The 12226-nt window shown below is 41.3% G+C and overlaps 1 protein-coding gene across 1 annotated transcript in view; it reads right to left on the bottom strand.

The window, feature by feature from the left end:
* PTN (pleiotrophin) overlaps positions 1-12001 on the bottom strand; it is a 69408-nt gene extending 57407 nt beyond the window's left edge. The window contains exon 1 of the mRNA XM_021551962.4: positions 11875-12001. The gene's annotated coding sequence lies outside the window, so the exon portion shown is untranslated. The remainder of the gene's footprint in view (positions 1-11874) is intronic.
* Positions 12002-12226: the final 225 nt, after the last annotated feature.

The raw sequence follows: 12226 nt of genomic DNA, 5'->3' as shown, positions 1-12226 counted from the left end.
AGAAGAGCCAGTGGGTCCTGCAGACTCTCCTGATGCAGAGTCAGTGAGGGCAAAAAGAGAGATTGCACAGAAGTTAAATGGCTCCCCTGCTTCAGTTTTCACCTCAGAGCAGGGAAGGGAGATAGATGCCCCAGGGTTATACAAGTACAGAACTTGAGGCAGAACTGCCAGACCGAGTTAAGAGAAATAAAATAAAGCAAATGAGAAAAACTACTTAAGAAATTTGATTGCACTAAACTGCATTTCCAGAGCTGAGAAAAGTCAGTTAAAGGCAAAAGTAAACCAGCTAGCCTGAAATAGGAGCCCCACAAACTAGAGAATTCTAAAAAAGCACATTTTTAACAATGATAAATCATAACCTACAAATGACAACACACTAACCTACAAAAAGGTTTCAAAACCATATCCTGGCTATTTTTTACTAGATGTAAATTGTTCAGATTTTCAAAGACTTTGAGACTGTTAGGAGAGCTTTATCATCTTGTGACAAGGGGTAACTGTCACTTTTTCAATATTAGTCAAGGAACAGAGACTTCCAGGATAACAATAATAATTTTTTCATACAAAAGGGAGATGTTTTAGCACCTGAAATCCTGCCTAGGACCAGTGTTGCAGAAGGCATTTGTGAAGTATCTGATAGGAAGAATGGAAAACAAGGCCACAAAACACACACTGCCCATATAATATGGTGTTAGTCAACAGTATGAGGATCTGAGGATCCTTGTTCTCACAACTATCCAGGCAACTGGACAGCACAAATACCAGATAAAATTCACCACAGACATATTTAAGTCTAATGGGGAAAAAACCCCACAAACTACATATATATATATATATATATATATACACATACATATATATACATATATATACATATATATACATATATATACATATATATATATCTGCTTCCAGTCACTACTGAACTAACTTCTGTACATCAAGAAAGTCCTGAAGACAGATGATGTCACATCCCTGTAGTTAGCAAAAGAGTCATTTCAGAGTAGACAAAACTTTGAAGCAGCACTTCTAAAATTGCAAGCTGTAATATGAAAAAAAAGTTTGACTGAGGAAAATTAGAGAATGTTGGGTTAAAATTCAGCTAAATGTGATTGCTAAAATAAGGGCATGAAATGTAACCACACTTAGAAATAAACTGAAATATTCTGTTGATTTAGAACTAGGCATGGGGCTGTAAAAGGCTACTGAAAATGAGAAACATGAGGGAATGTGTAATATTTATGAAAGGTGACCTACTGCACTGTTTAAATAGAAGAGAGATTAAAGCAGAGACAAGTTGAGGTTATGAAAATAAGGACATTATAGATACATGAATTCGAAATTAAGATTCAGGTAACCTCACCTATTCAGAGTAATGAAAATATATCTTCAAAACCAAAACAGATTGCTTGTGGCTAATCTGCCCAGGGGAAACCCCCCTCTGGATCTGTTCACATTTAAGCTAAGGAAGGTGAACACTATTTGTGAAGAGTTTTAAGAAATCCACATAAGCCTGGTTTTACAGAACTCAACCCACACTCTGCCATCCACTTTCAAATCTTTTACAATTGGACTGAAGAAAATGGTCCATGCCTTGGGAAAATCCAGGTCTAATTCACAGACTAACCCAGCTGCTGCTACAGAAGCACTTTCTGCCTTCGATAGTTTAGCTCTGCAAGGCAGCAAAGCTGGGCCCATACAGGAATCTGAGCAAGGAAAGCAGAGTTCACATGGGATCAGCAGCTGCAGCTTGGAAGTTCTGCTATTCCAAAAAGTATTTAGGCCTAGAATATATATTTAAACCTGAAGGAATAGAAGACAGATACAAATGAGATTAAAAAAATATCCCTTACATTGCATACCAATCACACTTTGCATCAGGCAATGAAAAACAAGCTTATTCTCTGCTAAGGGCACTGATCAAAGGCTAAAATGTTTTTTACAACAAAAGTTATGATTATACAGGGAGAATAAAAATAAATAAAAAAGAAAAAAAATACCAAAATACCCTGTCCTTTGAAGCAATTGAAAAGGACACGCACAAGTTTGGGGGGAAAAAATGAAATAAAACTTCTATTTTTGTTCAATTCTACAATAATAGTAGCAATTATTAGAAATAGCAATTACAAATTATTTCAACTGTTTACAATTATTTTGTAAATAGACAACTTTATCATAACTCAATTATCACAACTGTTTAAAATGTTTACAAATACTACACTTAAGATTCTAATTCTCAAAGGTACACTTTGAAGAAAATTTTAAATGGATCAGGAAAGGACAAACTTGAGAAAATGCTCCTCGTTGCCCACTGCTATATTCTGTAGCACTTATTTCTGAGACACCATGATCATAAAAATGACCTAATGAAGAGCATGAGCTGGACATCACAGGGCATCATGAAGAGCTTACTGTAGCCAATGTGTCTGTCTCATATGTAGGCTAAGTTCTTGTTTCCATTCTCTCAATGCCCATTAAGTGATAGAAGTGCTCAGATACAAACCAGAATTCCACTCGCCCAAAATCATGGATTCGGTAACACAAAAATTTCCATTTCAATAAGCCTTAGATGAAATATTTCAACCTCAATTTTTCTTGACTTAAGACAGATAATTTACACTTCACAGATTTCTCCTGCTTTGAGTTTTTTGTTTGTTGCAGTTTAAGTAAGACAAGAAATTCCCATCCACAATTACTTGAGAAATCTCAGTTGGTAAAATCCCAACTGGAATCAGAGCCTTATTGCATATGCTGAAAGTGTCAATGCATAAAGATGCGAACTTGTCATTTACAGTACATGTTGCACAATTCATAAGTCTAAAGTTATCTAACACATTTTTGCTATGCATCCCTACATTTTTTAAAGTTTCTCCCAGCAGAGACCTGCTTTTGGGGTGTGTGTAAAGCATGATGTCAGGGCAAAGTCTCCACACATCTCTCTCTGTTCCTCTATAAAAACACATGCCTGCCATACCCACTCATCCTACGGTTGTGGTTAGCACAGGAAAGAGGGGCTCTTATTTAAAGGACTTGCAGACACAATCGTAAATAATTCAAACTAAAATACAGTACATAGCAACTAAACGAACAAAGTAGATGCTGTAAGATGCCACCTTTATTTTTTAAGTCCTTTTCTTGTATGGCAGTATTCAGCCTACCACTGCTCTCAAAAGCTCTCACCCTTTGGGAAAACCAGTACAGAGGTGCTGTATTTGGGCACAGAGAAGCAGCCAAAGAAAGGCCAGGACCATGTAGGACACTGTACCACCAAGAAAGAAAAGGTGCTTGTAAATGTTAACTCAGTAGCAAAATACTGGAAGTGCCTACAAATATTTTTGAAACCAGGTTCAAAATAATGTTTCTGGATCAATGAGTAAGAACAGGAAGCTCACACACTTCTCCTCCCATTCCCATCTCTTTTTGAACTTCCGAATTTTTTTTTCCATCATGAAAACATGGCAAATTTTCCAGGTAGTTACAAAGAGAGAGAGAAAATGTTCCCTTCTCTCCTACATTTCTGATTTCAGCCAACTTTACGAAACATTTCAGATGTTAAGCCCAGAAGATTTCTCCCTTCAGAGACAAAACCAAGGGCTGATCCCAGCAGGAAGATGGCAGCCTCCACCTCTCATCAGGATAAGCTCAGAACCTTCACAGCACCAGCTTGGCGCCAGGTTTGGCCAGGGGGTAAGCACCCATATGGCCCCGACTCTGCCTTGGAAAAGTATGGTTATTAACACAAAATAATAGAAGCAGTTCATATTGGAAAGTGGAGGAGAAACACAGTTCATTATTAGCTTGACTCTACCAATTAAAAAGAATTTCTAGAAGAGCAGCTCATGCTTAAACAGGTCTCCAGAAATATACCAAGTGAAGCTGTCAAAGGCCCAATGGTAAATGTATTGCTACAAAACTTTTCATAAGAGCTTTCATCCCACCCACTCACAAAGGGCATAGACCTGAACATATCAGGTCATCAGATAGCTTAAGTTCCACTAATTATGTTAAATTTATATATGAAATTTGCATCAAGGAAAGATTTCACATGCACTTTTACATTTACTCTAAGTAAATCCCACTGTTCTCAGTGAGGTAACTCAGAGCCCATAAAGATGTTCCAGCAATGCACAAGACACACTCAGGCTACAGCTCAAATTGGAAGCGATGGAAAGAAGAGAACGGCGCCTCTTAGAACACATACACCTATAATCCAAATGACCACTAAATATTAATGAGTCCAAAATACAAACTAAAACCCACGTGACAGACTCTTGAGCTAACAAATACGAAGGTGTTTGCCTTTTCTTCTTTACCACTCCATAAATACAGTATCCCATAGTATTTGCAAGCACAGCAAAGATCAGATACCCCTACTTAGGCAGCCCATAAACCCTGCAGCTCTTTACAAATCCTCTGCTGGTGGATGGTCTATCTGGGATTAGTACTAGAAGGAAAATGAGAGCAACCTTCAGGCTCCTCTAAACTCTGCAGATCTCTGGTCAAACAGGCCAGAGGATCATTGTACCATAATCAGCTCCGACATGGGTTTCTGATTTGGTTTGCAGGGGCTTTTGGTTTGGTTTGTGGGCAGGTTTTTTTATCCTTCTGCTGCATAAATAAGCCTAGAAGAGGAGGAGGCCCAGAGCACAGAACAAGTATGCAAATGCCATATCATACCAACTGCCATGCCAACAGCAATCACACACACACGCCTGCTCACACGCTCCTGCCAAATAATCACTTAAGCAAACATCAACTACAGAGATTAGTAAAAGCGTCTGACAATGCGCAAATCGAACAAGAAACGCGGCTGAAGGGACAGCTTAGCAAAGTGAGGATTTACTAAGTGAAATGACATGAAGTTCCTGAATCAAAGCTTGCAGCATTTTTGGAAGACTGCTGAAAATCCTATCTGTTGGCTAGTAGATTTTTTTCCATCCACCCGTCCCTACCGCATATCAGCTGCAGCCAGACAGGCTTCTAATAAAAGCAAGTGACTCTTACACAAAGGAAAATATCTTTCCAGCCTCTGGGAAGGCAGCAATCCAAGCAAACAACCAGGCACTCAGGTGGCACAAGCCATTGGGGAGCAACCACAGCATCTCAGGGGCTTTTCAGCACCAAAAAGCAAGCTAAATCCCTACAGTAAACGGTTGGTTTTCCAGGTGAAACCACCCTAGGCAGAAAAAGAACTTCAAATTATTTCTGTTCAATGTGATAGGGGGGTGGAGGGAGGCTACTTTTAAACATGTATTTTTTATTGTGTAAACTAAAGGAACAAAGTGTTTTTCTATCAGATTTAAGGCAGAATATCAGAATAATATATTATCTCTAATTTACTAAAAGATGCTTCACTCCAAAGACACTTTCAATGGAAGCAATGAGATTTTGCTGCAAGAAGCACAAGAAGAGTCACAACCATTTAGCAGCATTATAGGGCATTTGTGTCTTATTTTGAAGAATTTGTTGCCAAAACAAAGGAGGAGGTACTCTTTCTCAATCTTAGAGTGAACTATATATTCCTTATTCTGATGAAGCTCTTGCTGAAGCATCAAGTTTGCCTGAATAATGTTTGGAGGATGTGTGCCTGGTTAAATATTAATCTCTTCTAGACAGGAAGAATATGATTTCTAGTGAGCTGAAAAAGAACTAAATATTGAAATGGAAAAAGCTTGGTCATCTGAAAGCAAGTTGTGACTTTGTAACACCATAGCACAGATACCATCATATCAGAACTGCCTTCTTTCTACCAAGGCTATTTCTAAATCAATTCCTATCTTACTTTCAAAGACAACAAATCTTCCTTAAGAGATCCATCCCTTACCATCTGACAAAGTACCTAAAATGAGCATTACAGAAATGTTAAAATGGGCATTTTGAGACCATGTCATTCTTCCCACTGCTGCTCACATGTCGTAAACCTGCTAAAAAAAAAAAAAAAAAGACAGAACACCTAAAATAGTTATCTTTAAAAACAAAGTTTTTGCTACAACAAATACCCTTAAACAATATATTAAGCACATTTTGGATGCTCCTATCACAAGAAAATATGCTACAGACTGTGAGCCTTCTGTTGTTGGCTACAGATGGGTGCATACATTTGCATTGCACTACTAAGTATCCTTTGCACTTCAAGATACATGATGTATGAGGAGTAGAGCTAAAAAAACCAAATACATACATAAATGAATCTGTTGTTCTAGTAATCCAGTAGAAACAAGGAAGCCTTAAATGGAAAGAAACATATCATCTTTAGTTGGTTATGAAACTAATGTCATTGTTTGCATGGCTCTGAGGAGAAAAAAAAAAAAAAAAAAAAGGAGAACAAAACAGGTTTTGTGCCTGATATCCACTGGAACTGAATCTGAGAAGTCAATTCAGTTATATCTGTGCACGGACAGTCTGGCTTCCACAGATACATATATATTTACTGTTTGTGTCAACACACAAGGAATTCCAATGTATCCATGGAGTCAAATTATCTTTTTTTTTTCCTTTTTAATCGTTAGAGAAGTCAACAGGTAGATGCAATTAGGAAAGTCAGATGAAGATGACAGCAGAGTTGTCTCTGTGCCTTAACAAGTTCAGAAGATCAAGACCAATTTTGCACTCCAGCCTAAGCAACAGTCTAGCTCCTCCTCACAGTCCTGTGCCCGTCTCCACTCAGCTGGACCAGCCTCCCTAAAATATCTGAGCACCAGCCCAGGTATGTAGATGAGGCTTTTGGAAGGAAAGCAGAGCCCATCCAGTCTTGTCTTCCCTCCCAATTGTTCTGTCTAGTTTTACTCTTGAGAAGTTTTTTTTTCCCTGTACAGACAGGGAATTCCTCCAAAAATATTGCTTGAAGATGGCAAAAATTCTGTTTCATTTATGTGGTTAGCTACCTGTAGACAAGTGTCAAAAAACAGATTTAGACTGGGGTATTGGGGAATTCCTCCTCTTTTTCTTCCCTCCCCACAGCAATTTGATGATGGTTTCATCCACAACTAAATAGGGGATGTTTACAAGGTCCAAGCTATGCTGAAACTGTGTAGAGACTAATGAGGAAGGAAGATTTTTATAATGCTCTTGTGAAACATTTAATGAGCTCTGAAATAGTGCTGGCAGGCCTCAAAGGAGAAAGGCCCAGTTTAAAACTGAACTTTGCAGTTTACTAAATGGCAGTATGCAGGAGCCCCAGGCACTATTTATTTTCAAAGACTATTTTTATCTGAAAATACCCAACTCCTGTAACCCTCTTCTGCTCTAGAAGTCTTTACCCCTCTGCTGTAGCTGCCATGCCATCAGTGGCACATGCCAACCAATGTGCTCCTAAGGCCCAAAATAACACATTAATACATTTTTCTTAATGTAATGGAACTGAATTTTGCCTCAGATATAGTTAGCTCATCTCCTCACCTCCAGAGGTCATCCCCATTGAAACCAGAATGTGCCACTCTGGGAAGGCTAGGAAGGACTCTTCGGAGTAGAGAGATGGTGAGGGTGAAAATCCTCTGGCTTTATCAGTAATACAGCTCTCTTTTATTACATTCCCATTCCCCCTTCTCATCTCCCATCAAACTGCCTACAGCTGTGTTCTTTCAATCTTCAGCCTGGAAGACATGAACAAGCAGTCTGCAAGATGACTACAGTTTTTCAAAAGTCACTCCCACACATATAGACAAGGAAGCAAATAAAAAAGTTTGAAAAAAAGAAAATCATCACAGTGCCACTGCGGAAGGTAGAGCCATATATTTTAAATGGCACAGTGATTCTGTTCCTTGGAATGAAAGGAGGTGAGACATACTGGCCAAGAGAGTGTCTAGTCAGATGAAGTCCTGCTGAAAGTCCTGCTGACCCTTTCTACCATGGTAAGGTGAAACAATGCTGAAAACAAACTGAACTTGCAACATGTCCTTTTAAGTCTTTAGGGTCCTTATTTTTCACTTGGGAAAAAAACTGTAGGAGCCTAAAGAGAGCCTGAAAAGTACTGATGAACTTGGCATCACCAGATCACTTCTTTTGGCAACTCAGAACAACAAAAATATTAAGAAGCAAATTCCATACTGACTGCCAACTCTTATTTTATGGGTTGGATCAAGCTCATGTTAAAGGTAGTGGGATTAAAGAGATCTTCAGCTGATGACCACTTCTTTTCAATCTAAAATCAACAATTTGCCAAGCATATTTAATTTTTTAAATATATATATGGTTTCTATTTAGTAACACTGCTGACATGAGTAACAAGTTGTCAGTGCAACAAATTTAGTGATATAAAGAAGATGTGCCTTTTCTAAATCTGGTTTCACTGATGTTGTGTCAGTCCACAGAGACACCACCATACCATTTCTTACACAACAACTCAGCTCTGTGGGTCATTGTAGTAAAACAAAAACATCCACATTACAGAAGACATTGCTGGCTCCTCTAATTCCATTTGCCCACAGTGCTTCTGCTGAAGAAATTGATGTCAGACAACTGACTCAAATTTCCCCGAACTCCCCACATTGAGCACTTGACAATGCCCACTTTTCTATTTCCCTCTCCACAGCTCCACTGGAGAGGACCCTCTGTGCATTCAGAGCAGCACAATGAAGAATGATTTCCAAAGCATTAACTTGGAGCCATTGAGACTTGAATGTTTTCAAAATAACTCCATTGTGCTCAAAGGATTCTAGACTACCCCAGCTACTCTAGAAGAGAGTCTTATTCCCCTTTCTCAAAACATCCATCCCTTGAGCCATCCCTGGAGTGCATTGTTGGGGCCGATTCCTTAGTGCAGCAAGTTCCATCAGTCAAAGCTCAACAGATACAAATAATATCAGGATATGGATATAAATTAGTGTGACAGACCCTAAATAGTTTTGACAGGTTTAGTAAGTATATATAGCGACACAGAATGCTATTCCTGCTGTCAGACATCAATATGTAGACAGAAGATTGGGGGCACCATGGAAACTCAGCGACATAAGAGTGGTATTGATTGGATAGAAAATGAGGCTGCAATTTAAGCTTAAGGCTGCCAGAGATGCCAAGAATGGAGAATGACCTCCAGCAGTGAATTTTCAGCATAAGCTCCCTGTGAACAAGCCAGTCCAAGAAGGATAAATCAGGGACAAGCTCACCAGGGATATGGCTCAAGCGAGCGTCGCTACCCTGAGCAGATGAGAATCCCTCTATGTGTGCACGTGTTACAGTGACCTAGTTCATTCAAAAACAGCATTTTGTATGGTTTATTATGGAGCCCTGGAACAAAGAGATTTCCTCAATTAAAGTCCTGAAATGCATCCTCTAAATGAAAATGCTTTTGATACACTGACCAGCAAGAGGTTGTAAATATCGAAGCAAAGCATACATTGTTAAAGACCAATTCCCACAGAAAATGCCACAGTTGGGAATGTAGGTAATGAGGGGGCCTGAACAGAGCAGAAGCAATGAGCCATGCCAGCTCCATCCCTAATGCCCTAGTCTTACACTAAAACACTTGTTATACCATAACACTAGATAAATTGTATTTTCCTTGACAAAAAAAAAAAAAAAAAAAAAAAAAAAAAAAAAAACCACCACCCAACACACACAGGAAAAAAAATAGTATGAGTTAAATGAATGCATTTTCAGAGCTCCTGTAAAGAATTATTTTTAATTGTTATCTAAGGAGTCAGGAACAACCATTCCCAGAATCATCAAGAAGAAATAGAGGACATTTCAAGAAAGTACCTTGCCGAAGCCACTGCTGGAAGTTCACTAAGTAATAATATTCACATTTGTGGCAGAAAGATTAATCTACACAAAACATCCATCAGTACAGCTGTGTCAGGAATAAGATAACCCTCCAAAGTGTCCCCAGTGTCAAGCATATGGTACTGGGATAGCAGCACTATGTTTTGTAATCCTATAGTGAGACAAACCTTCTGCTGGCAAGGATACATCATCCACAGACTGCATCTCAAATAACTGGGGATTGACATCTGGATAACTGCAAAAAACCTGTTTTTCTTAGACCATTTCTACACTATAAACGAATATTTACCATTTGTAAAAGAAAGGTTTGTTGCTGGCTTCTCTTTTTCCCCACCCAAGAGCTGACTCGGGAGTAAAGTCTGTGAGTTTCTGTCCTTCAGTTTCACCCAAACCTTCATACATGAAAAATCACTGAAGAGTTTAGCTCAGCCTGGAGACAAGAGTTTATTAAATCTCCACATTCCTTCTCTTTAGCAAAAGTAGCTAAATTATGCAGCAGGAATTGGTTTTGCTGCTTTTTGGGGTCAGTTATGGGAATTTGGGGTTTTTTTTTACTTCAATGAAGTACCTTCTCCATGCACTTCCAAATTTTCTTTCCTACAGCAAAGCAACAAATTTTGTCACAAATACACCAGTTCCTTTTTCACTTTAAACTATTTCTCGTTATAAAAGTTCAGAATTATTTTTTTTTTTAATTCTTATTCTTTTTCAGGGAGGAAATTGAAATGAACAAAACAAAACAAACACACATAAACATTAAATTTGTTTCGTAATCGGCTCAAGAACACTGCTCAGGACACACCAAGTATTTCTTTGTGACAACTTTTACTTTCCTTCTCTTTTTCTCTCCATCCCTTCCCTTTTTCTCCCTAATACAGTCAGTTACACACATCATGTAGTTCTTGTTCAAAAAGTTGAGCTTTGCTAAAAGCTAAAAAAAATCAGTGCCCAGAGGGAAAACAAGGAAAGGACATCAACTCAAGAGCTGATGACCCACAGGTAAAATGTTCCTCTACCATAACACAAGTCATTGCAAGCAAATGGGATCTGGCTAGAACACCACTATCCATAGCTCTAGGGTTATGTCACAGAGAAAGATTTAACTCCTGTCACAAACATTTCCACAGTGCTCCCAAGAACCCGCCAGTCTCTCAGGTGTACATCCTAATAGCCAGCTCCCGAGGGTACCACTAAGTTAAAGTGCAGTAGTCATTCACCACCAAGGCAAAGCCACTGGCAGCGTGGAAGAGAGGTGCGACAGCCAAGCGGAAGATGTAAAAGGAGCAGATAAGCTCCCGCAGAATGAAGATTACCTTCCTCCTATGAAAAGTTGTACTTTTAAAAAGAAGAGAAGAAAGGCAGGTAAGGAGTTAGAAGCACCGAGGCTGGAGACCATGAAACATTTGCAGAATCGCAGACAAGTTCTACAAAGAGGAAACTGTGTTTTCACCGTTGTTAACTCAGGTTTTTCCCCCAGCCTATCCGTCCCGAGGAAGGGGAAGACACGAACTAACAACGGCAGTTTTAGACAGATCTATCAGCACTTGCTAGATTTAGTTGTTTCAGCAGGAGTAAATTAGGGATAAGAAGGCAAAGTCCCAAGAAAAATATAAGCCCAAGTGTTCGGTCTGAAGGTACAATTTAAACTCCCGAGTTCCAGCCGGGACGCTCCTGGCACAGGGTAACTGGGACCCGCAGGGGGTTTGCCGCTCCGCTGTCCCTTTGTCCCCTCGAAACGGAACTGCCCGAACACTCCTGCCTCCCTTCCCCGCTGGGTCCCGTCACCCACGGCCGCCGCTGTCCCTCTCACCCCGTGCTGGCACTTGAACGCTCCCAGGCACCGAAGCACCGCGGCAGCGCTCCCCACCCGGCAAAGCGGTCCCGTGTCTGCTCCCGGGCACTCCCAGACCTCACCCACCACCTCGGCCAGGTGTCTCCGGGGGCTCAGGTGTCCCCCTCAGGTGCACCCCTGCTCCCACCCAGCCCCACGGCCCCTTCTGGCCGGCCAGCCTCTGCGGCATCCTGCTGGGGCAAGTGTCCCGGAGCCGCGGCAGGGACGAGGGAAGCGCTGCCCACCCTGCCCCGGGGGAACAAGCGCTGGAGGTACCATCCCTCGGGCAGACCCGGGAGTCCCCGCCGCTGCCTCGGACTTACTTGGGGCGGCAAAGAGCTCTTCTCCCGCAGCTGAAAGGGGCGAGCCGCGACCGTCCCCGGTGAGCAGCGACTGCCTGTGCCGCCGCGCGTCCCTGCGCTCCTCACGCCCGGCTCTGCTCTCTCTCCCGCCGGAGCTTTCCGGCCGAGATTTTTATACTGCAGGCAGGGAACCTGATCCGCGCTTTGACTCGGCGGAGCCCGGGCTGCGGCGAGGCGGCGAGAGGAGGGAAGGCAGGCGGGCGCCGGGGCAGAGCGAGCGGCCGCGCTGCCCCCTCGTGTGATGCGGGCGGGTCAGCCGCGGGGCAGCCGCGCCCCCGCCGCGGGCTGGGCTGGGTTGGGCTGGGCTGGGCTG

The sequence above is a fragment of the Lonchura striata genome, chromosome 1A (genome assembly GCF_050655825.1).
Source record: "Lonchura striata isolate lonStrDom1 chromosome 1A, ASM5065582v1, whole genome shotgun sequence".
NCBI lineage: Eukaryota > Metazoa > Chordata > Aves > Passeriformes > Estrildidae > Lonchura > Lonchura striata.
This window is presented reverse-complemented; position numbering and strand designations above follow the sequence as displayed.